We start from the raw sequence: 26,687 nt of genomic DNA, 5'->3' as shown, positions 1-26,687 counted from the left end.
CAAGGGTACGGTGATTTTGGAGTAGCCTTCGATGAAGTGTCGATAATAGTTCACCAGACCAAGGAAAGACCATAACTTTGTCACCTTTTTTTATGGTTCCCATTCAAAAATGGCTCGAATCTTACTTTCATCCATCTGGATCTTACCACCTCCCACAATGTGGCCTAGAAATGGTACCTCTCGTTAGGCAAATGAGTACTAGAGACAATGATTAAGTGAGTGCTCTCAAGAATTCTATTACTCAAAACTGAAGTGACTTACAATGAAGGGGAGAATCCTCTATTTATAGTTTAGCCTCCCCAATTTCAACGATACAAATTAAAGTACATCAATATCTAAGATTAAAAGCTATCTACAAAATCAAATCTCTAATATTTTTAAAGTCATATCTTCTAATATTACATATCATATCTAATATTGCAAATCATCAAAGATTACATTCCATTTTTGTCATGCTTTGTAGATGGCCCTTCAATCTCTCCAAGAAATAGGTCAATCTGGTTGGGCCAAATGACCTCCTTTGAACATGATGGATCACTCAAGTGTGCCATTATTGCAGGCTCCCATGCGCAACATATGACACACAATAACTCTTGTTACTTCTTTTATTGGATAACTAATTAATTTTTGGATGAAAAATTACTTTTAAATGAAATTTTAATAAATTAAAATAAAATATTGACCTAATAATAAGTAATTAATAATTAATATTGTTATGGTGTTCATCATTACTGGTCTGTTGCCCAATTACCCGATTACCCGACTAGGACTGACTCATAGCCTACATAGTTCTTATCCTTACATGAGCATGCATATGGTGAGTTCGTATCCTTTCATGAGCTCGCACGTGATGGGATCGCATCACCATGCAAGTAAACGGCCACCTTAAGAACACGTGTTATTCTTTGGATAGGGTATGTGTTAGCATGTATAGGGTCTATCTAGGATGTCATATCTAGGAATCATGCCATATAAATATTAGCCTCCGAGAGTGAGAGTAACACAAAAAAACTAAACAATTTGGTGTGATGAGCGTGGAGAAACTTCCGACTATCAAAAAAATCAAAAAACCAAGATAACACATCCTAATGAGAATTTCCCTAACAACTTCCCGTCAGACCAAGCTAGAGGTTCTGACATCGAAAATTAGCCCCTAGAGATGGGTCTTTTCACCTTTCTTTTTGCTAATCAGTCATAAAATTTAGGCAAATCAGCCAATGAGGTGACTCTAATTCCTTCGATCTCAATGCTCCTTCTAGTTAGGGTTCGTCCTTTCCTTCTAATTAAGGAGCATCGTCACAATAATTGTTTGGTTTACAGGAACAAATAAGGTCAATGAAAGAATAAATGACTTTAAAAAGTACCAAGTTCGTGTAGTAACAGCTTTTTCACCAGGAGCTGCTCAGACAAATGATAAATTGAGGAGAAAGATGCAGTTCAACCATTCTAATCTCCAATAAATTTTCACACCTCTACAAGAGGAGGCTATTGGAGCACATGAAATGCTATGGAAAAATGAGATAAACACTTTGCATAGGGACATTTAAGCATTACACCCTAATGTACAAGACATGGATTGGTTGTTTTGTTCCAACAACCCTTTGTCTCTAATTGTAGCAACTATAAGCTTACCATCGGATTTCAAGGTATCAAAAGAAATGTTAGGAGGTAAAAGGGACCCAAGAGCACACTCATGTAATATATTGATTACATAAATATGTTAGGATCTTCTAATGCAGCGAAGTGTAAGGTTTTCTCGATGACTCTTAAGGGAAGTGCAAAGGATTTGTATTTATCTTTGCCACAAGGTTTCATTCAAAGCTTCTCACAATTGGGTAAGATGTTTTTGGGTGGGTTCCATACTCATAGAATGATAATGAGCACTTCAATAGGTTTAATGTCAATAAAGTAGAGAGATAGAGAATCTTTACAGGATTATGTGAAACATTTTCATGCAGCCACGTTGAACACGAAGAATTCAGAGGACCAATTGGCTATTGATGCCTTCATTATAGAAGTTTAAAATGAGCACATGCAGTATTCATTTACTGATAATAAACTGCAAAGTTTGGCAGACTTATATGAGAGGGCATATAAGTTTGTTAAGGTGGAGGAAATTAAAAGAGCAACTTGCAACACCATTTAGAAGGATGATAGTTTTAAGGGTCGTTAAAGTGCTCGTGGCTAGCAAGCTCCTTCTTCTTAGAGTCTACGGGTCCAAGGTGGGGTATAGTAAAGGAATTACTCACAAAATGAATCACCAAAGACATTACAAAGGCCTTAGGGTAAGCACATAAGAAGGTATGTTCCCCATGGAAAATTTGAAGCTTACACTCCTTTAAATGCTTCGCATACCTACATTCTTAATCAAGTTAGAAGTTTGGGAATTTTGTTAAGTCCACTGCCTATCCAACCAAGTTAGTTGATGTCCAACGTAAAAGACAAATGTAGTTTCCACAATGATAGGGGACACAAGACTGAGGTTTGCTTTTATTTGAAGGATGCCATAGAGGGGGCTATTAGAAATGGTGAGCTAAAAAATTTTGTAGCCTAAAAGGCTTTGACGTCAGGTCAGAGCTTATGAGGTGCTAATAAAGGTAAACAGAATGTCAAAGGCACGATAATGTCATAATAGGTACAAATGAAGAGTGAGTGACCTCCAACACGAAGAGAAAGGCTCATCTTAGGAGCATAATGTCAGCTAGTTCACCAAAGAGGTTGCGTCAGTAAGAGAAAGGGAAGGTAGAGTTTAATGAAGAAGATGAGGATTCAGTGTATAATGAGGAAGGAAATGACCCCATGGTCGTGACAGCAAATATTGTTGGATTTGAGGTTAAAAGGATTCTAGTTGATAGTGGAATTGATGTAAAGGTTTTAATTTGAAACACGTATCAGAAGATTGGGTTGAAAAAGTAAGCCTTCAAGAAGGCAAGCCCTTTGTATGTCTTCACTAACCATCTAGTTGAGGTGAAAAGGTATATTACCCTGCTTGTTACCCTTGGCGATGGCGAGCACACTACTACAGAATACATTCAATTCTTTATGGTACACCATCATGTGGCTTATAATGCCTTTTTTTGGCATCTTATTATAAGAATGGCTACAATAATGATCTTCACATTTTGTATGAAGATCAAATTCCTTACCAAGACGAGATAGGATTCATGAAATCTAAGCAACGATTAGCTAGATAGTGTCATATGTTATCAGTTAAACAGACTCGTGAACAGGAGCTACAAAGTTAGAGTTCACAGCAAGTAGAGGTGGATAGTCAAGTTTTAGATTTGGATAGTTTGGATGTTAGAAGTGAGGAAAAAGTTCGCAAGCTAGAGGCAGCAAAGGTTAAAAAAACTCTAAAATTATTCTATGATAACACATAAAGGTTAGTAATGATTTTTTCGACATTGGTTGAAGAGGAAAAGAAGGACCTAGTGCAGTGTTTGAGGGAGAATTCAGATATTTTTCATTTCTAATAGTAGACATGCCTGGTGTGGATCTACAAGTGATAATCATTTTGTCGAATGTGTCTCCTGAAGTCAATCTAATTAAGCAAAAAATGAGAAGGTTCGCTCCATAGGTTGTGCAGGCCATCAAGTAGAAGGTTGGGAAATTACTTTCAATAGGATTTATTCAAGAAGTGGCATACCTTGACTGGGTATCAAATGTTTTCATGGTAAAAAAAGTCTAATGGAAAATGTGTATTGATTTTACCAGTCTCAACAAGGCATGCCCAAAGGATAGTTTTCCTTTGCCATCAATTGATTGATTAGTAGATGCTCATGCAGGCCACACGTTCATAAGTTTCATAGATGCATTCTCATGGTATAATTATATTTCCATGGCTCAAGAGGACCAAGACAAGACTGCTTTTGTCACAAAGGAGGGCTATCGGGTTATGCCTTTTGGGTTAAAGAATGCAAGAGCAACATATCAGTAACTAGTTAATAAGATTTTTAAGGAGCAAATTGGTCGTAGTATTGAGGTTTATGCAAATGATATGTTAATGAAAAGCTAGCAGAATTTGGAATAGAGTATGACCTAAGGAAAGCAATCAAAGCTTAGATCTTAGCTGACTTTATGGTGGAATGTTCTTTTGATAAATTGCTAGACCTTAAAGGTAACTCTTTAATTCAAAACACTACTACTCACATAGGCGATATAATAGAATGTCACATTTTTTATTGAAATGTTATTTGACAAGTATTCACTTTTCCTTATGATATTTCAATTACAAATATACATTTGGTTCTTAAAAAATTTTCTGTTGATTATACAAGGTGTAATAGTTAGCTCAACACAGGGATAAACTAGCCCAACTGCAAAGTCAAAATGCTAGACAATATATGTAGATGTCTTAATAGCAAAGACAGGATCAAGAGTGGGTGTTCTCCTTATAGACCTTAATAAGAATGAATGGCAATACAGACTCTCATTTGGCTTCCAAGCATCCAACAATGCTTCGGAGCACGAAGCATTAATTTTTGGGTTGCAACTAGCTCGACAACTGGGGGCGAGGGAATTGATAAAATACATTGATTCTCAACTGGTAGTAAAGTAAATTAACGAAGAGTATGAGGTAAAAGAACTTAGTTTGATGAAGTACCATGCTATAGCTACTCAATTACTCACTCAATTTAACAAAGTAGTAGTCCGATTATTATCCAGGATAGAGAACACTAAAGTTGACACTTCATCTAAGTTAGTTTCCTATATAACTTTTGAGCAGAAAGGGAAGATCCAATTAGAGCATAAAGCCACTCCAAGCTGTAACAGTCAACAAATGCTTGATCTAAATCAAGAACAAACATGGATGACCCCCGTAAGCCAAGCCTTACAACAGGAAAATCAGTAGTTGAACAAAAAAGAGTTAGCCAAATTGCAACATAAAGCCACAACATATGTTGTCGTTATTTACATTTAATGTATCTATAACGGTCCAATTTAGACCCTCAGAATAGTGGTTTTGGGACTACAAATCCGAGTCAAAAAAATATTTTTATATTATTTTCAGTGCTTATAATATGTGAATTGACATGTGTGAAAGTTTCGTATGAAAATTCAATCATTTGTGTGCTTAATTTGTGAAAAGGACCTAATTGCGTAAAATGTAAAATTTGCATTCTATTTGTTAAAGTGCCTAATTGTTATGTCTTTTTAATTTTGAGGTCCTTATGTGGTTATTTGACCATGGAATGTATTGAATGACATTAATGGCCTTAATATAATGGTTTATAAATGTTTTAATGTAAGGGGAAAATGGTAAACTAATTATTAAATCAATTATAATAAAAAAAGGTTAAAATTCATTTAGTTCATCCATCTTTCACCGAAAATAGAAAGAAAAGATAGGTTTTAAGTGTTTGAAGCATTTGGTCATAGTCCAAGCTTGATTCAAGGTTCGTTTTTGTTCAGTTTTTGATCATTTCTACTTTTTTGTGATCATTTCTTAGTGTTCTATCAAGCTCATGCCTAAATTTTTTATTTTTATGATGATTTTGAAATATGCCATTAATGAAACTATGAGTTTTATAAAGTTTGATGATAGTATATGGAAGCTTGATGTTGGGTTAACATGTTTTGTCTTTGAATTTTTGATGAATTTGAGTAAAGTGGGCTAAATTGTACAAAGGAGAATTTGAGGGATGAAAATGTAAAATAAAAGAAATATATGGACTAATATGAACACTATGAAAATTTGGCTTAGCATATGTGTAAGGAAATTTTGTGTATTTTGTGATTTTTTGAATTAGAGACTAAAGTGTCAAATTGTGAAAATGTGAGGGCTAATTTGTAAAATGCCCTAAATGTGTGTTTTTGGATTGATTTGAATGACTTTTTGAATGAAAGAGTTAAATGTGAATTTATATAGATCAAGAACCAAATAAAATGGAATCAGATCAGGGAAAGTCAAAAGTCATCGAATAGTTGTTCGTTTCTGTTCATATCCGTACGAGGTAAGTTTATATACAAATAAATGTGTTTTGAATTTAATTATTATTGATTATATGCTATTGAACTATGATGGATGACTATATAAGTTGAGAAATATGAGACATCCGAGAAAGTATCGACAAAATTTTGACATCTGAAAAGCCCCGTACGAACTATAGGAATAGTTAAGATACATATGTCATGACATAGGATTCCGATATGTGTTATCGTGTAAGACTACATCTGGGACGTTGGCATCGACTTATGATTTACCTGTAAGACCATGTCTGGGACGTTGGCATCGTATTTGATTTCGTGTAAGACCCTGTCTGGGATAGTGGCATCAATATTTGTTTACATGTAAGACCACGTCTAGGACGTTGGCATTGTACAAGCTTTCTAAGCTATCCGAGTGTCCTTGTTGATTTCGAACGGCTCAACAGGCATTCTGAGAAAAGAATGAATATATGAAATGTGTATCCGATTCAGTTACATTTGAAATGTAATTCAATATTTGAGAATAAAAGGTAAGTACATGAGCAAATGATGCTATGTGATATAAGTATGACAGAGTATGCTATATGTGTAAATAAATTGAGTATGTGGGAAATGTATATGAATTATGTGGTTTGTGATAGTATTTTTCTATGAAGTATAAGTAATTAGATGATGCTTATATGCTTTAATTGATAAGTTTATTTGTATATGGCTTACTAAGATTTTGAAAGCTTACTTTGTGTGTGTTTGCATTGTTTTATAGATATTGAAGCTACTGAGAGCTCGAGGATTGTCAAGGATCATCACCACACTATCAAACCTTATTTTGGTATCTTTTGAAAATGTGTATATTGAAGTATGGCATGTATAGGCTAGAAGTATGAGAATATGTTTGATAAATTATATATCTAGCCATGTGATTTGGCTTGGTTTGGTTGTGTATATAAATGAGTTTTTTCTATGAATTATGTGATGTATGTGATGTGTATTTGGCTGGCCAAAAGCAATGGTCAATTTGGTAAGTTTTGGTATGTGCATATTTTAGAATTGGGGAAGATTTGGTATGAGAATGAATGGAATGTATCAAGGTTATAAACCATATGTTTTGGTATGTTTTTGGCTTATGGAATAACATGAATTGGTATATGTTATGAAGATGAGATTGGTTGATAATGATATGACATGAATGTTGAATGTTTTGATTATGAAATGGTTGAAATTTGATGTGCAATTGGTGCCTATTTGATGCTTTTAGGGAAGATCCTTAATGGGTAGCAAATTGGCCTTGCAAATGGCCTATTTTTGCCCACATGGGCAGGGACACGGGCATGCGTCTCAGCCATTTTACTCGAGGGCCATTTCGAAATGAGCCTGAGCAGACCACACGGTCGTACACAAGGGCGTGTGCTAGGCCGTATGGCCAAGTTAATCTCAACCACAGGCTAGACACACGGGCGTGTGGTCAGCCGCGTGGCCAAGTTAGTAGCCTCCCCAATTTTTACACGGCCTGGCACACGAGCATGTCTTGTAGTCGTGTGGACAAGTTAGTATGTATGCCCTGTTTTGACATGGCCTAGATACACAGACGTGTCTAAAGCCATGTAAAGCACACGGCCTGTTCACACGAGCGTGTGACCTGTACAACTTTGAAAAATTTTGTATGAGCTCAGTTTAGTCCGGACCCCTTTCTAATGCATATTTAAGGCCTCGATGACCTATATAAGGGACTCTATAGTAAAGTTTGAATATAATTGTGGATGATGTATATGAATTGTTCGTAAAATATTCCGATTTGTCTGGTAAAGCCTTTAACCCTAGTCTGGCAACAGATACAGGTTAGGGGTGTTACATTTGGTTGGCATCAAAGCTACGATTTAGCCGATTCTAGGACTAACGTAATGTATGTGAATCTAGCTATACATGCCATATTTATGAACTGCGATAGTGTGATGAATCCTGACAATGAAAATGTGTTTTTATATAGTAAATAGATCCCGAACGAGCCATAGCTGACGATGTTGAAAGTAATGCGCCTACTCCCGCGTAAGGGACAGCACCATCCGACTCTAGACCGGCTACGAGTAGCCATGATGGAGAGGCTAGACAAGCATTCTATCAGATCATGAATGATTGGTTCACCCAATACATTAGAACTAATCCAGCTGTTCAACAACCCCCAACCTCGACTAATCCTCTGCAAGTCCCTATTATGCCACAAACGAATCTGATTCCGTTAAGTAAGCCACCAGTCAATAAGATTAGAAAATATAGGGCCAAAGAATTTTGTGCTACTATGAATGATGATGCTGAAAGAGCTAAGTTCTAGTTAGAGAATACGATAAAAGTATTTGATGAATCGTCATTGATTTCTAATGAATATGTAACAGCCCGATTTAGACCCTATTCAGAATGGTGGTTTCGGGACCACGAATCTGAGTTAGAAAAATATTTAAAAATTATTTTCTGTGTTTACTATGTGTGAATTTATATACGTGAAATTTTCGTGTTTTAATTTTGTCGTTTGAGTGCCGATTTAATAAAAAGGGCTTAATTGCGTAAAATGAAATTTTGATGGTTAAATGTGAAAGGCCCAAATTGTTGTTGTCTTTTTAATTTGAGGTATTTATAATGCAATATTACCATAGTTAAAGTGATGGACAGTTTAAGACATGAATTATAATGGTTTTATATTTTAGTTTAAAGGTTAAATATGTAAAATGGTAAATATGTTATTATAATAAAACATATAATAAAGTATCATGCATTTTATCTTTTATTTTCCATGATCGAATTTAAAGGAAAATAGAAAGAATAAGGTTTTCAAAGTTTCGGCCATTGTTGAAGCTTGATTAAGGTATGTAACTAGCTCGATTTTTTATAATTTTTACGTTTTTGATATCGTTGCAGTGTAATGTACAAAGCCCATCCTTGAATTTCTAATTTTGATGAATATTTTAAGTTATGCCATTGGTGAATAATTGAGCTTTGTGATGTTAGATGATGAATTATGAAAGATATGTTTTGGATTAATATGTTTTGTATTGAAATTTTTGATAATTTGAGTAATTAGGGCTAAATTGAAAAATAATAATTGAGGGACTAAAATGTGAAATAAATGAAATGTATGGACTTTTATGAACATAAGGAACATTCGGCCTAAGCATAGTGTATTCAAATTTTGGATGTTTTGTGTTTTGTGCAATTTGGACTAAATTGTAAAAAGTGTGAAATGTTAGGGGTAAAATGGTAGTTTGCCCATTTATGTGTTTTTGGACTAAATTGAATGAAATTATGTTTGAATTAGTTTAATTTGAATATGTTTAGATCAAGAACTAAAGAAATCGAATTTAGATCCGGAGAAAACCAAAGTTGTCAAATAATCGTCCCATTTTGATTATCGTTGTCCGAGGTAAGTTTATAAGCAAATATTTGTTGTTAATTTTAAATAAATACGAGTTTTATATGCTGAAATGAACTATGTGAAAGTATATATGTGGTAGCCAAATATGAATATGCTTGGGAACTATGTTTACAAATTCGATTCAACCGAGTTACGATGTCCGAAAGCCTCGTACGAACCTTAGGAATAGCTAGGATACATATGTCATAACATAGGATTTTCGATATGTGTTCTTGTGTAAGACCATGTCCGGGATGTTGGCATCGATAAGTGATTATGTGTAAGACCCTGCCTGGGACAGTGGCATCAATATGTGATTACATATAAGACCATGTCTGGGACGTTGGCATTGTACGATATGTGTGATTATTCGAGTATCCTATTAAATTCCAAATGGTTCAACAGGCAATGATAAGTTGTGATCGAATGTGTAAATTAAGCAAAAGTGAACAGGTATGTGATAGTTGATTACCTATTTGAAAATAAGGTAAGTTGGTTATTTGATATGTGATGCAAATTACACATGATGTTAATATAAATATATGTGTATTTGTGAAGTATATTCGGCCACATGTTATGTATAAGTATGTGATATTAAATTTTGATTCATAAGTTTATGCATATGAGTGTATATATATATATTCGATTATGTAATGATATTATGCCTTTGAAATTGAATGATACTATGATAATAGATATATGTATATTCGGCCAAGATAAAGTTTATATATATACAAAGTATATGTTGTATGTGAAACTGTAAGCTTGAAGTTAAATGTGATTATGATAGCATGAATTGGTCTGGTTAAATTGATTTGATTATGTCAATGAGCTATTTATTTGCTTATGACTTCCTAAGCTATGATACCTTACTGTGTGTGTATGTTTGCCTCTGTTTTATAGATTTTGGAGTCAAGTTAAGAGCTCGGGGATCATCAGCGAAGTTTATCACACTATCGACTGTTTCGGTACTTTTATAAGTTTGAACTTGAACCTATGACATGTATATGCTAGTTTATATATTTGATTTTGAGGTATGTAAATATGATCCATGCGAAAATGGTTTATTATTTTGTTAAGCTTGGATTTTATGCTTTGATCAAATGATGGTTATGTTTGGTTTTGATGTTTCGACTATGGTTTATTAATATTTGAGGCTTGAGTAATGATGTAAATAATGGATGTGTTTTTAATTTATGGTACATGTTTTGATAAGCTATGAGATGACTTTGCTATATCTTGCGAATTTGGTTATTTGGTGTGGTTCATTATTGACATGAAATTTGATATATGATTCGTCTTGTAAATTGACTTCGAATTGGAAGATGATGTGCATGCATATTCTGCTAATGATAGATAAATTAAATACATATGTATATGACATGTTTGTTTGTGATTTAATATTTAAAGGTTAAGTTGATTAGTTTAATGTTTAATTTTTGTTATGTGTATAAGGTGTTAACGGCAAATTATAGAAGTAAAATGGCTATTTTGATTTGGTTACTTATTAGTAAATAATGACTATGTATTAGGTATGTTTTGTTAGCTAAATGGATAGTCATAAAGTGACAAGTTGACATTTGTATTCGGTTATGCAATGGTAAATTTAACTTAAGATTGAATTGTGGAATTGGTATGATTATAGTGGTTAATTTTGATAGCCGAATAGGTAAGAAATGAATTGGTTGTGTACTTGTAATTTTTTCATGATACTAGCATATAAATTTTGGTATATTTTGATTTGGTAATGATGCTTGGAAATGGTTCATAGGTTGGTTGAATATATGATGGTTAGACATGTTATTTAATTTGTGAATTAGGTATGATATGATTTGACATTTGTGTTCAAAAATGGTCCATATTGATAGTGTAATATGCACATGAATTTGCAATGTAAAAGAAGGATGTTTGGCCATGTTGTAATGTTAGCTACTATCTTTATGCTAATGAATATTATGCTGTGTAATATGGTGTGATATGGTATAAATTCGAATGATATAGAATTGATGGCCATATAGTTCGAACTTTGTAATTATGAAACATATGCAAAATTTGGTTTTGACGTATAATAGCTTGGTTCTAATACTTGAATAGGCTGGCGATATTGATGTAATTGAATTATAAAGCATGTTTAATTTTAATTGGTTGAATTGTTTACATATGCACCTTTGATTTATATGAATCAGTAAATGGTTGCTATTTGAGTTTGAGAATTATTGGAAAGAAGTTGATATACCTTTGTACATGTAATGTATTAAATGAATGTAATGAGCAGTGTTTTGTCCAGTAATGCCTCGTAACCCTAATCTGGTGACGGATACGAGTTAGGGGTGTTACAAAATGCCTAAAGTGTGTCATTTCGCTTCTGAGAGATACGACCTATCATTGGTGGAAGACTTTAATATCTGTGGTTCTGAGGGAACGAGTCACTTGGGATTTCTTCCAAGCTAAATTCCAGAAGAAATATATCAGTCAGAGATTCATCGATTAGAAACGCAAAGAGTTTCTTGAGTTGAAATAAAGTCGTATGTCTGTTACAGAATACGAGCGAGAATTTGTAAGATTGAGCCAGTATAGAAGAAAGTGTGTCTCGAGTGAAGTAATTATGTGCAAGAGATTCAAGGATGGTTTGAATGAAGATATCCGTTTGTTAGTCGGGATTTTAGAATAAAAGAATTTGTAGTGCTTGTTGAACAAGCATGTAAAGCTGAAGAACTAAGGAAAGAGAAAGGAAAAGCTAATTTTGAAGCTAGAGATATGAGAAAGAGATCCGCAAGTAAATCACTTCAGTCTACGTCAAAGAAGTTCCGAGATGATTTTAGCCATTCAAAGGCTAATGTGGGACATTCGAGTAAAGATCATGCTAGATCACATTCGAGCTTTAGAGCTCCAACTACATCTGTTGCCAGTGTTGGAAATGTCAAATCTGATCGATCCGAGTGTAAACACTATGGTAAAAGACATCCCGACAATTGTAGATTATATGATCGGGCTTGTTTCAAATGTGGATCATTAGACCATTTTATCCATGATTGCCCTGAGTCTGTCGAGCTAGAAATTGCACAAAATCCAAGGCCAAGTGGAAATGCATCTCGTGGTAGACCTCCCAGAAATACGGGTAATGTGAGTGGTAGCCAGAAGGGAACTAAAGATACTGTTGTTCGATCCGAGGCTCGTGCACCTGCCAGAGCCTACGCCATTCGAGCTTGTGACGAAGCTTCGTCTCCAGATGTTGTAACTAGTATTTTCACACTTTAGGATACTTCTGTGATTGCTTTGATAGATCCTAGATCAACACATTCGTATATATGCATGAATTTAGTTTCCAGTAAGACTTTGCCTGTATAGTCTACTGAATTCGTGATTACAGTATCGAACCCCCTAGGTAGAAGTGTTTTAGTTGACAAAGTCTGCAAGAATTGTCTGTTAATGTTTCACGACATTTGTTTTTTGGACAATCTAATGTTATTACCTTTTGATGAGTTTAATATAATTCTGGGTTTGAATCGGCTAATTTTGCACGATGCTATTGTGAATTGCAAACAGAAAACTATTAATTTGAGATGCAAGAATGATGAAATAGTTCGAATTGAATCCGGTGATTTAAATGGGTTATCAGCTATGATTTCGTCAATGAAAGCTCTGAGTATTTTGAAAAAAGGTTGTGAAGCTTACTTTGCCTATGTGATTGATTCGAAAGTGTCAGAAAAGAGAGTTGAATTAGTGTCTGTTGTCTGTGAATTCCCTAATGTGTTTCCTGAAGAACTTTCGGGATTACCTCCGATACGAGGAGTTGATTTGGCATTGAATTAGTGCCCGGGACTACTCTGATTTCGATGGCTCCATATAGAATGGCTCTAACCAAACTAAAAGAATTAAAGTTTCAGTTGCAAGAATTGACCGATAGAGGGTTTGCTAGACCGAGTTTCTCACCTTGGGGTGCTCCTGTTCTGTTTGTGAAAAAGAAAGACGATACGATGAGAATGTACATTGACTATCGTCAATTGAACAAGGTGACTATCAAGAACAAATACCCTCTGCCTCGATTTGATGATTTGTTTGATCAATTGAAAGGAGCTATCATGTTTTCGAAGATAGATTTAAGATCTTGTTATTATCTAAAAGACTCAGACATTCCAAAAATTGCATTCAGAACGAGGTACGACCACCATGAGTTATTAGTTATGCCTTTCGGATTAAGTAATGCACCTATTGTCCTTATGGATTTGATGAATAGAATTTTCAGACCGTATTTAGATCGATTTGTTGTTGTATTCATTGATGACATATTGATTTATTCGCGTGATGGATCTGAGCATGCCGAGCATCTGAGAATAGTATTACAGACTTTGCATGATAAGAAATTATATTTAGCAAATGTGAATTCTGGTTATGAAAAGTAGGTTTTCTAGGCCATATTGTATCAGCATCAGGTACTTGAGTTGATCCGAGTAAAATTTCAGTTATTTTGGATTGGAAGCCTCCAAGAAATATCTCCGAAGTCTGCAGTTTTCTAGGACTTGCCGATTATTATAGACAGTTCGTAAAAGGCTTTTATATGATTGCAACTCCGTTAACGGAACTGCTTTAAAAAGATGTGAAGTTTGAATGGTCTGAAAAGTGTTAGAAAAGTTTTGATCAATTGAAAGCCCTATTGACTGAAGCTCCAGTGTTAGTACAACCCGAATCAGGTAAAGAATTTGTGATCTACAGTGATGCTTCGTTGAATGGCCTAGGATGTATTTAGATGCAGGAAGGCAAAGTCATTGCTTATGCTTCAAGATAGTTAAAGCCACATAAAAAGAACTAGCTGACGCAGGATCTTGAGTTAGCAGCTATTGTGTTTGCTTTGAAGATTTGGTGCTACTATCTGTTTGGTGAGAAATATCACGTATATTCTGATCATAAGAGTTTGAAATATCTGATAACTCAGAAAGATCTGAATCTACGACAGAGAAGATGGCTAGAACTATCAAAAGACTACGAGCTTGTTATTGACTATCATCCGGGAAAAGCAAATGGTGTTGCTGATACTTTGGGTCAAAAATCACTGTTTGTATTACGTGCCATGAATACTCATTTAGCTTTGTTTGATGATGGTTCGGTTTTAGTCGAATTGAAAGCGAGACCGTTGTTTTTACAACAGATTATTGATGCTTAGAAAGTTGATAATGAGATAATAGAAAAATGAGCTCAGAGTGATTTAGATTCTGATTTAGAATTCAGAGTTGATAAAGATGATTGTATGAGATTCCGAGATTGGATTTGTGTTCCAAGAAATCCAGAGTCGATTCAGATAATTTTGAACGAAGCTCACAACAGTTGTTTATCTGTTCATCTTGGTTGTACGAAAATGTATAATGATCTGGAACAACATTACTGGTGATCTGGAATGAAAAGAAATATCTCTGACTTTGTTTCTAAATGTTTAATCTGTCAGCAAGTTAAAGCTGAATATCTGGTGCCATCTGGTTTGTTACAACCGATTATGATTCCGGAATGGAAACAGGATAGAGTGACAATGGATTTTGTTTCGGGTTTGTCCCTATCTCAAAGAAAGAAAGATGTAATCCGGGTTGTAGTTGATTGATTGACGAAATCAGCCCATTTTATTCTGGTACAATCTGATTACTCACTTGATAAGTTAGATAAGTTATACATTTCCGATATTGTGAGATTGCATGGTGTGCCATTATCTATTGTGTCAGACAGAGATCCGAGATTCACATCGCGATTTTGGAAGAAATTGCAGGATGCTTTGGGTACGAAAATGCACTTCAGTACTGCTATTCACCCACAATCGGATGGTCAATCCGAGCGGATTATTCAAATTCTTGAAGATATGTTGAGATGTTGTATTCTTGAGTTTGAAGGTGCATGTGAACAGTATTTTCCTTTGATTGAATTTGCTTATAATAACAGTTTTCAATCAAGCATTAAAATGGCATCGCACGAAGCCTTATATGGTCGAAAATGTCGTACACCTTTATATTGGACTGAGCTCAAGAAGAATAAGATTCACGGGGTTGACTTGATAAAAGAGACTGAACAGAAAGTAAAAGTGATCCGAGATAGTCTGAAAGCAGCTTCCGATCGTCAGAAATCAAATGCAGATTTGAAACAAAAAGACATTGAATTTGAGATCAGTGACAAAGTGTTTTTGAAAGTCTCACCGTGGAAGAAAGTACTCTAATTTGGCAGAAAAGGCAAATTGAGTCCGAGGTTCATCGAGCCGTATGAGATTATTGATTATTGAGTGTATCGGGCCAGTTTCTTATCGTTTGTTGTTGCCAACTGAATTAGAAAAGATTCACAATTTATTTCACATATCGATGCTTCAACGATGTAGATCCGATTCACCACATGTGATTTCTCCGTCTAAGATTGAAAATCAATCTGATATGACTTATGAAGAAGAATCGATCCGTATCTTAGCTCGTGAGATTAAAGAATTGAGAAATAAGAAAATTCCGTTAGTAAAAGTGATGTGGCATCGACAGGGTGTTGAAGAGGCTACGTGGGAGCCTGAAGATGCTATGAGACAACAATATCCGAATCTGTTTAATGGTAAGATTTTCGAGGACAAAAATCCCTAAGGGGGGAGAGTTGTAACAGTTCGATTTAGACCCTAGTCGAAATACTAGTTTTGGGACCATAATCCAAGTCAAAAAAATATTTTTATATTATTTTTCGTGCTTATAATATGTGACTTGACATGTGTGAAAGTTTCGTATGAAAATTCGATCATTTGTGTGCTTAATTTTTGAAAAGGACCTAATCGCGTAAAATGTAAAATTTGCATTCTATTTGTTAAAGTGCCTAATTTCTATGTCTCTTTAATTGTGAGGTCCTTTTGTGGTTATTTGACCATGGAATGTATTGAATGACATTAATGGACTTAATATAATGTTTATTAATGTTTTAATGTAAGGGAAAAACGGTAAACTAATTATTAAATGAATTATAATAAAAAAAAGGTTAAAATTCATTTAGTTCATCCATCTTCCACCGAAAATAGAAAGAAAAGATAGGGTTTAAGTGTTTGAAGCATTTAGCCATGGTCCAAGCTTGATTCAAGGTTCGCTTTTGTTCGCTTTTTGATAATTTCTACGTTTTTGTGATCATTGCTTACTGTTCTATCAAGCCCATGCCTAAATTTCTGATTTTTTTGATGATTTTGATATATGAGATTAATGAAACTGTGATTTTTATGAAGTTTGATGATAGTATATGGAAGCTTGATGTTGGGTTAACATGTTTTGTCTTTGAATTTTTGATGAATTTGAGTAAAATGGGCTAAATTGTAAAAAGGAGAATTTGAAGGACTAAAATATGAAATAAAAGAAATATATGGACTTATATGAACACTATGAAAATTCGGCTAAGCATATGTGTAAGGAAATTTTGTGTATTTTGTGATTTTGTGAATTAGGGACTAAAGTGTCAAATAATGAAAATATGAGAGCTAATTTGTAAAATGCCCTAAATGTGTTTTTGTGGATTTATTTGAATGACTTCGTGAATAAAAGAGTTAAATTTGAATTTATATAGATCAAGAACCAAAGAAAACGGAATTAGATTGGGGAAAGTCAAAAGTCGTCGAATAGCTGTTCGTTTTTGTTCATACCCGTACAAGGTAAGTCTATATACAAATAAATGTGTTTTGAATTGAATTATTATTGATTATATGCTACTGAACTATGATGGATGAGTTTATGAGTTGAGAAATATGAGACATCCGAGAAAGTATCAACAAAGTTTCAACGTTTGAAAAGCCTCGTACGAACCATAGGAATAGTTAGGATACATATGTCATGACATAGGATTCCGATATGTGTTATCGTGGAAGACCATGTCTGGGACATTGGCATTGTATTTGATTTTGTGTAAGACCCTTTCTGGGACAGTGGCATCAATATTTGTTTACATGTAAGACCACGTCTAGGATGTTGGCATTGTACGAGCTTTCCGAGCTATCCGAGTATCGTTATTGATTCCGAACGGTTCAACGGGCATTCCAAGAAAAGAATGAATATATGAAATGTGTATCCGATTCAGGTACGTTTGAAATGTAATTCAATATTTGAGAATAAAAGATAAGTACATGAGCAAATGATGATATGTGAAATAAGTACGAGAAAGTATGCTATATGTGCAAATAAATTGAGTATGTGGGAAATATATATGAATTATGTGGTTTGTGATAGTATTTGTCAATGAATTATAAGTAATTAGATGATGCTTATATGCTTTAACTGATAATTTTATTTGTATATGGTTTACTAATCTTTTGAAAGCTTACTTTGTGTGTGTTTGCATTGTTTTATAGATATTGAAGCTACTGAGAGCTAGAGGATTGTCAAGGATCATCACCACACTATCGAACCTTATTTTGGTATCTTTTAAAAATGTGTATATTGAAGTATGGCAAGTATAGGCTAGAAGTATGAGAATATGTTTGATAAATTATATATCTAGCCATGTGATTTGGCTTGGTTTGGTTGTGTATATAAATGAGTTTTTGGTTTGAATTATGTGATGCAATATTATCTATGTGATGTGCATTTGGTTGGCCAAAAGAAATGGTCAATTTGGTAAGTTTTGGTATGTGCATATTTTAGAATTGGGTAAGAATTTGGTATGAGAATGAATGGAATGTATCAAGGTTATAAACCATATGTTTTGGTATGTTTTTGGCTTATGGAATAACATGAATTAGTATGTGTTATGAACACGAGATTGGTTGATAATGATATGACATGAATGTTGAATGTTTTGATTATGAAATGGTTGAAATTTGATGTGCAATTAGTGCCTATTTGATGCTTGTAGGGAAGACCGTTAATAAGTGGAAAATTGGCCTTGCAAATGGCCTATTTTTGCCCACACGGCCGTGCGTCTCAGCCGTGTTGCTCGAGGGCCATTTCAAAATGAGCCTGAGCAGACCACACGGTCACACACAAGGGCGTGTGCTAGGCGTGTGGCCAAGTCAGTCTCAACCACGGGCTAGACACACGAGCGTGTGGTCAGCCGCATGGCCAAGTCAGTAGCCTCCCTAATTTTCACACGGCCTGGCACACGAGCGTGTCTTGTAGCCATGTGGACAAGTCAGTATGTATGCCCTATTTTGACACAGCCTAGATACACGGGCGTGTCTAAAGCCGTGTGAAGCACACGGCCTGTTCACATGGGCGTGTGACCTGTACAACTTTGAAAAATGTTTAAGTTTTGAAAATTTTTGTATGAGCTCGATATAGTCCTAACCCCTTTCTAATGATATTTAAGGTCTCGATGACCTATACAAAGGACTCTATAATAAAGTTTGAATATAATTGTGGATGATGTATCTGAATTGTTCGTAAAATGTTCTGATTTATCTAGTAATGCCTTTAGCCCGAGCCCAGCAATGGATATGGGTGAGGAGTGTTACAGTATCCTTGAACTTACAAGTTACTTAGCTTTCATTCAACTAAAATTGTTTGATATATCACCTTTAAATATATCATGTTCGAGGGTGTACTTTATTAAAAGGGTTACTTCTAGCCACTTTTGAGAAGTCTCACTCCCGCTAAAGCTAAGTATGTCATACAGGAGATACATGAGAGAATATGTGGCGATCATATGAGGGGAAGATTGTTAGCACAGAAGGTTCTCAGGTAAGGGTATTATTGGCCAACTATATAGAAAGATGCTCATGACATGGTTCGTACTTGTGATTCTTACCAAAAACAGGCTCTAGTACAGCGATTACCAATTGAACCCCTACAAATGATGTTTAGACCTTGGCCATTTGCAACATGGGATATAGATATCTTAGGTCCATTTCTGATCGTCACAGCTCAGAATAAGTTCATAGTTGTCATTGTGGATTATTTTACTAAGTTGATAGAAACTGAGGTCTTATGTACAATAATAGAGAAGTAAATAGAATCCTTGGTCTAGAAATCCATTGTTTGTAGGTTCGGCATCCCATGTTTGATCATAACAGACAATAGAATAAATTCTAGGGAAAATTTAAGAGTTTCTGCACAAACCTGCAGATATCACTTGCCCAAAGCTCTATAAAAACACCCTAAACAAATGGTCAAGTTGAGGCAATAAATATGAAAATCCTAGCATCTTTAAAGAAGAAAGTTGATGATGTCAAAACATACCATGTATCAAACTTACCGAAAGTGAGCTAATCATAGGCCATTCTTATCATTACTCAATAAAGCCATATAACCAAAACACTATATTTACATGCCATTAAACACACTTTCTAAAATGAGTTTATACCAAGACCAGATAGACACCACACCCAAAAACACATCCATCAACCACATTGATATCACTCACAATTTTATAAACCAAGTATCACACAAGATATACCATGATATAAACTTCTCAAAATGAGTTCAAGCATAACCAAATTCGCACCAGCATTAACAACAAACTCAAGCCATTTTCACATGGCTATATATATACAAATTCAAAATACAAACACATTAAAACTAGCCTATACATGCCATATGTTTAAATTTTCAAACTTTAAAAGTACAGAATGGTAGTCGATAGTGTGATGATGATCCTTGACGATCCCCAAGCTCGTAACTAGCTTCCAAAATCTATAAAGCACCAAATGAACACACACAGTAAGCTTGGATAGCTTAGTAAGTCATAAGCAAATAAATTATCAAAAGAACATTTATACTTAATTCAATTAGGCCGAATACCTCCAATCTCACACACACATATATATAGTAACATATCACAAATAGTTCACATGATCATATTATGCAACAACACTTACCTTTTTCTTTCTAATTTCATATAAACTTAAAACATACCTGAATTATTTAACTCGAATTCACATTTGATTTTTTCCATGTCATTGTCCGTCGAATCGTTCAGAATCAATATAGACACTCGGATAGCTCAAAAAGCTCGTACAATGCCTACGTCCCAGACGAGGTCTTACATGTGATCAACTATCGATGCCATTGTCCCAGACAAGGTCTTACACGAACTCATATACGATGCCAATGTCCCAGACATGGTTTTACATGTAAATCAAAAATCGATGTCAACGTCCCAAACGTGGTCTTACACGAATTACATATCGAAATCCTATGTCATGACATATATATCCTAACTATTCCTGAGGTTCGTACGGGGCTTTCGAACGTCGTAACTTGATCGATTCATGCTCGAAACACATCATTCAATGCTAAATTCAATTTGGCTAAGTAGTTATACATACGTAAAATTCAATCCGGCTATTTACAAAATCAATACATTCAATTTAACAACATTTATTTACTTATGAACTTTCCTCAGACGAAGATGAAGACGAACGAACCGGGAAAACTATTCGACAACTTTAGATTTCCCCCGATCCAATTCTGATTTCCTCTTTTCTTTATCTAAATTAATATAAATTAAACTTATTTAATCACATATGTACTCAAATTCACCCAAAAACACATAAAAGGGCAATTTTCATTTTAGCCTCTAACATTTCACATTTTTCACAATTTAGTCCCTATCTCACAAAACACAAAATACACATAATTTCACTAAACTCTAGTAGAGCCGAATTTTACTAAGATTCATAGCAGCCCATTTCTTTCATTTATTTCATATTTTGACCCCTCAATTTACAAAATTCACAATTTAATCCTAAATAGGCATTTTTACTAAAAATCACTTAATTAAACTTGACAATCTAACAACATATATTTATTTTTCATCATCAAACACAAAAATCATCAAGCTTTCAACAATGGAAAAACCCAAAATCATCATCAAATTCAAAAATTCAAGCATGGGCTAGCTAGTATTCAAAGCAACGATCTCAAAAACGTAAAAATTATCAAAAATCGAGTAAAAATGAACCTTGAATCAAGCTTGAACCATGGCCGAATATTTGAAAGCTTAAAACCCCTTTTTCTTTCTCAAGTTTCGATCAAATCTGAACATTTGCATGTAATTTTCATGTTTTCTTTTATTTAATTACATTATAATACATAATTTACTAAATTAACCTTTGTAAATTAATTTGAAAACATTATAATCAATGTCCATAACCGTCCATGCATGTTTCCAAAGGTCAAATTACATCTTAAGGACTCCACACTATAAAAACAATAGCAATGTAGCACTTTAACAATTAGCTAGCCACTTTTACAATTTATGCGATTAAATCCTTTTAATTAAATCGAGCACACAAACGATAAATTTTTCACATGAAATTTTCACACATATTAATTCACACACTGTACACACCAAAAATAATATTAAAATATTTTTCTGACTCAATTTGTGGTTTCAAAACCACTATTTTGAATAGGGTCTAAACCGGGCTATTACAATATTATTAAGGCTCGCTGATTTACGATCACAGCTTAAGTTCATTGATTTACGATCATGAATAATTTCTTCTAAGTTAGCTAATTTACAACCACAAATCCAAGCAACTCATTGATATATGATCACATATGATATTTTTAAGGCTCACTGATTTACGATCACAGCCTAAGTTCATTGATTTACGATTATGAACATTTTTTTCTAAGTTAGCTGATTTACGATCGTAAATTCAAACAACTTGTTGATTTAAAATCACAACCTAAGTTCATTGATTTATGATCATGAACAATTTCTTCTGAGTTAGTTGGTTGACGATCACAACTCCAAACAGCTCATTGATTTACAATCACGGCTGATATTAAGGCTTATTGATTTATGATCACGGCCTAAGCTCATTGATTCATGATCATGAACAATTTCTTCCCATATTCAAATAGTTCGTTACGATTAAGTTGAACAATGTGATGGTTCCCAATCATTGTTAGATTTATACTCGCCTAAGTCATTTACGATGATAACTTAATTAGGCAATTTATATAGGCGAAGTCATAATCCAACTACCAAAACGTTTAAACATTAAGCAAAAGATAATTCTTTCTTTTCAAAATATAATGCAACAAGTACAATGAATACAAAGAAATTAAAAATCTGCACTGGTGTCATTGGGATCAGTAATATTCTCTTCATTATTTCAAGTCCGAAAAATAATCTTGAAAACTCTGCCAAGGCTTCTTCATGATTCTTCTCCAAATTAGCCATAGAAATTTTATGTTGCTCACCTATGGGTCTCATGGTCTCTTCTAAAACAATCTTCTTAACTCGCATGCCCTCCAATCTCTTTATGTAATCTCTTGTTGTCTTTTTTAGAAAGAGTGATGTGATCCTCTAACCTTTTATTTTGATCCATCAGTTTCCAATATTCTTCCTCCAATTGTTTATGTAGCTCACGAGCCTTCTCTAGGGCCCCCATGGTGGACTAGTATGCATTTGTAGATTCCATCTTTTTTACCTCATCTTCACCAATACCTTCGGCGAACCCCATGCTAATCATCCTAGCTTTAGTCAGAACCACTTGAAAAGATAATACAATATCCTTCAACGATAGCTTCTTCACACAGCTAAATGATGCAGAATGGGACATGTATTACTTTGCCTCTTGAGGGATTGATTCATTCCATTTTCTACCCACCTTAGTGAGGCAGTAAGAAAATTCTTCATACTTAAGTGGTCGCTCCAGACAAATAATGTTTGTGCTTCGCCACCAGCAAACATAAACTTCAGCAATCTCCTAGGAGGACCATCCTCAACAATCGCACCAAAGGCATCCTTGGTCGATGGTCTTAGAGCAAATGGGGATAGTGGTGAAGAAAGAATCACAAGAGGGGCTACAACGGTGGTCACCACAACACCAAATGATGTGGCGCAATCCTTACGTTTCTTTTGGCGAAGTTCCCTCAGAGGTCTACCTTCTTCTTTGCTACTTAATACAATATTGGTAGCTCTAGTAGTAGTCTTCTATTTCTTTCGACTACTTGCACTTCCTTCCCCAACAAAAGTACCAAAAGTAGCTCTTCGCACATTTTGCATAAATGACCATACATCCATGTATTAGTTGATCTCTTTAGAAAAAATTGTTATTTCCCTTGAAATTTTTTCAAAGAAACGCAAGCTATGTTTGCATCACCAATAAGTCTATTATCGCACCAACAATAATCATAAGGATGTTAGCGCTACCTTCCCAATCCCTTACAGATTTGGAGGACTACAAGCAAGGCTTTAATTTACAAAATGTATAAAAATAATTCTTAGGCTCCTCCTTTTTCCCTAAAAAAATGAGCCTCAACTCATCAGTAGCTCCATATAGCCATGCGAACTGCGCAAGCAAAATTGACACAATGTTTGCATCATTCTTGTCATCAATTGGCCGCCATCCATTAGGAGTCAAATCTATAAGGCAATGGTGAAACACATTTCTGGCAGTTAACACCTCCTCGAGCTTCAATACGCGACCTCGATGAAGCCTGGTAAATTAAACCCAACCTACTTCAGATGTGATTTCTCGCTTTCACAGGCACACACTCTTGCTAGGTATGGACCACTTAGTTGGAAAACCAAAACCAGCTCCAAATTTATTCTTCACTCGTATGTATTTACAACGATTCAATCGAAGGTTCAACGATCAGTTGGAAACAATCGACTGGCATCCTTTGGGAGGATTAAAATAAAATAGGCCAAAAGAACCTCCTCGATTATAGACTTTGAGTTGGTATAGGTTCTGGAAAATAGAAATCAACTATGCCTCTTACCGGCAACCACACTCAATAAAATAGGCGACCGCAATCCACTATAAGAAACTAGATAACTACCCCGGAGCTATCTCATACTCATCAAGAAGATGGTAGAAAATATGGTGTAAAGGAAGGTGAAAACTTACTTCTAACACATGCAAAGAAGCAAGAAACCCTCTTCAGTATCACTCAATTGCTTCAGACCTTTGACAACTGAGCACCCATAGGAAAAATTGGGCAATTGAATGCCTTGAACGGCCAAATGACGACTCATTTCTTCATACATTGTCATACAGGTATAAGCTTTCACCTTTATAGGAACACCAGCTTCATGACATTATGAATTCTCACTCCTTGAACCACCGCGATTACCCTGACCACTACAACCACCTCTTCTTATCCTAACTATCATATCCAACTAAACCTAGAATGACCAGAAGGAGTATTTGAAAATTTTAAAAAGTTTACCTATGAATCACGACAATTCTTTTCAACAGCGTCTCTTCTTCAAAAATTTGAAATCCAAATAGTTCAAAATTTAGGGTTGAAACTAGGTTTTTTTAAAGAAATTCAAAGCATTCAAAGCCTGACAATTTGCATATCCAAGAGTGAAGGCCCAATCAGCATCGTACAATTGTACATCCCTTTAACAAGTGACAAAATGAACACAACAATTTTGAGCGAAGAGCGTATACAAAAACTTTCATTCTCAAAAATCTCTCACTCCACTTAGCTAAGTTCTCAAAAGAACCAATTTATAACTCTTCTTCGAACTAGGTGGGGAACAAATTGTTATGGTGTTCGCCATTAACGGCCCGCTACCCGATTACCTGACTGGGACCAACCCGTAGCCTACATAGTTTGCATCCTTACGTGGGCATGCATGTGGTGGGTTTACACGTGGTGAGTTCGCATCCTTACATGAGCTCGCACATGATAAGCTCGCATCACCATGTAAGCGAACCCCACCTTAAGAACACATGTTATTCTTAGGATAGGGTACGTGTTGGCATGTATGGGGGTCTACCTAGGACATCACATCTAGGAACAATACCATATAAATAGAGAAATTAGCCTCTTGGAGCAAGAGACACAAAAACACTCAACAAATATGCAATGAAACAATAAAAATCAATTGTTTAACAATTTATATATAATAAATTACTAAAAATCAAGAAGTAAATTCATATGTTTATCAACAACTAGATTAACTTCCTATTTTTCATAATGGATGAGAATCAAATTTTAGAAAATTAAAATAGATGGACAACTCCTCAATGTTCATAAAATTAGAGGGATGAAATTCAAAATTAGAACTAAATATAAATATAAGAAATTCAAATAAAAGTTGGTTAAATTCTATAAAAAGGTCATTGTAATATGTCTTGTTAGTAGATTTAGTCTCTATTATAATTTAATTATTATTAGTTTTTTATTTTTCAAAATGTATTTTTTTAAATCTTGATATAAGCTTCTTCTCTTTTTAATTCATTCCGCAAAATAATTTAACATGACTTATTTTTTACGTATATAATGATAAACATATATATCTCAACAATTTTTTGTATAATTGGTAAGAGGCAAAGGTTTAATATTTATTTGATTGTATAAAAAAAATTAAAGTGTATATATCTAATCAATCATATATATTTAAAGAATAAATCACATTAAATTATTTGACAGAATTATTAAAAAAGAATTTGCCTCATAATTGAAAATATTCATTTCAATATATAAAAATTAAATGCAATAGTAGGATATATTAGAAGTATATATTACACTTCTAATATAAATCAAATATTCAAATCTTAAAAATATATTATTAAAAAAGATAATCACAAACTTTAAATATCAAAATGGACATAAAATAGAAAAAATTACCCTTTTAAAAAGTAAGAAGATTAGTGATGATAAGGGAAATATTAAATATTAAGTAACCTGATATAAAATTCAACCATATAACTTTCTTTTTAGATTCAGAATCACATGCATTAAAGTTGGATTTCAATGATTATTGCTGCATGCATAACGATTCACAACAAAATGATCATCTTCACAATACAGAACGGTGATATTATTATTATTACTCTTAACATCCAAACACTATGGCTACCATTTGATGCCTCAACTTCCATTGATGAAAATGAAACTGGGATACCAATCAAAGTATCCGATTCTGATGAACCCTCCTTAAAATCTGCACCATTATTGGCAAACCATGGAGTTTCCGTCCAGTACGTAGACTGGACCATCCAGTCTTCTAGTTTCTGCATTTGGTTCAGCTTTCCAAAACGTTTCCAATCGTCTATGTAAACCAATTCATCGCACGTAAATAAATGATGGCTTGCAGTGGCAGTGCAGTCTACAGCTTGAATGGGAGCATTGGAGTTGGGAGAGTGGAGGTTGTCGCGGTTAGGGAAGTTATTAAACATACCGGAAACCGTACCTTGCCATGCTTTGACCACATCAATGCATTTTGGTCTTACAGTTAAGGAATGGGTACCCGCCGGATGGTGGTTCTTTGGTTGGATTTGGACAAGACTTGGCAAAGGTGGTTGTTTATTTGATGGATCGCGGGCTACCCTGCCTTCTGCTTCAAGGCGAGCCCTTTTCCACTGAGCCATGTGGCTTAAATGGCGTCGTGGGCATCCATTCGGGCCTTGTGGGTCATAGGATCGATCCCCATCTTTATTAGCCTCTTCTTGAGATGAGTGTCCCAA

This window comes from Gossypium hirsutum, chromosome A13 (assembly GCF_007990345.1).
Source record: "Gossypium hirsutum isolate 1008001.06 chromosome A13, Gossypium_hirsutum_v2.1, whole genome shotgun sequence".
NCBI lineage: Eukaryota > Viridiplantae > Streptophyta > Magnoliopsida > Malvales > Malvaceae > Gossypium > Gossypium hirsutum.
This window is presented reverse-complemented; position numbering follows the sequence as displayed.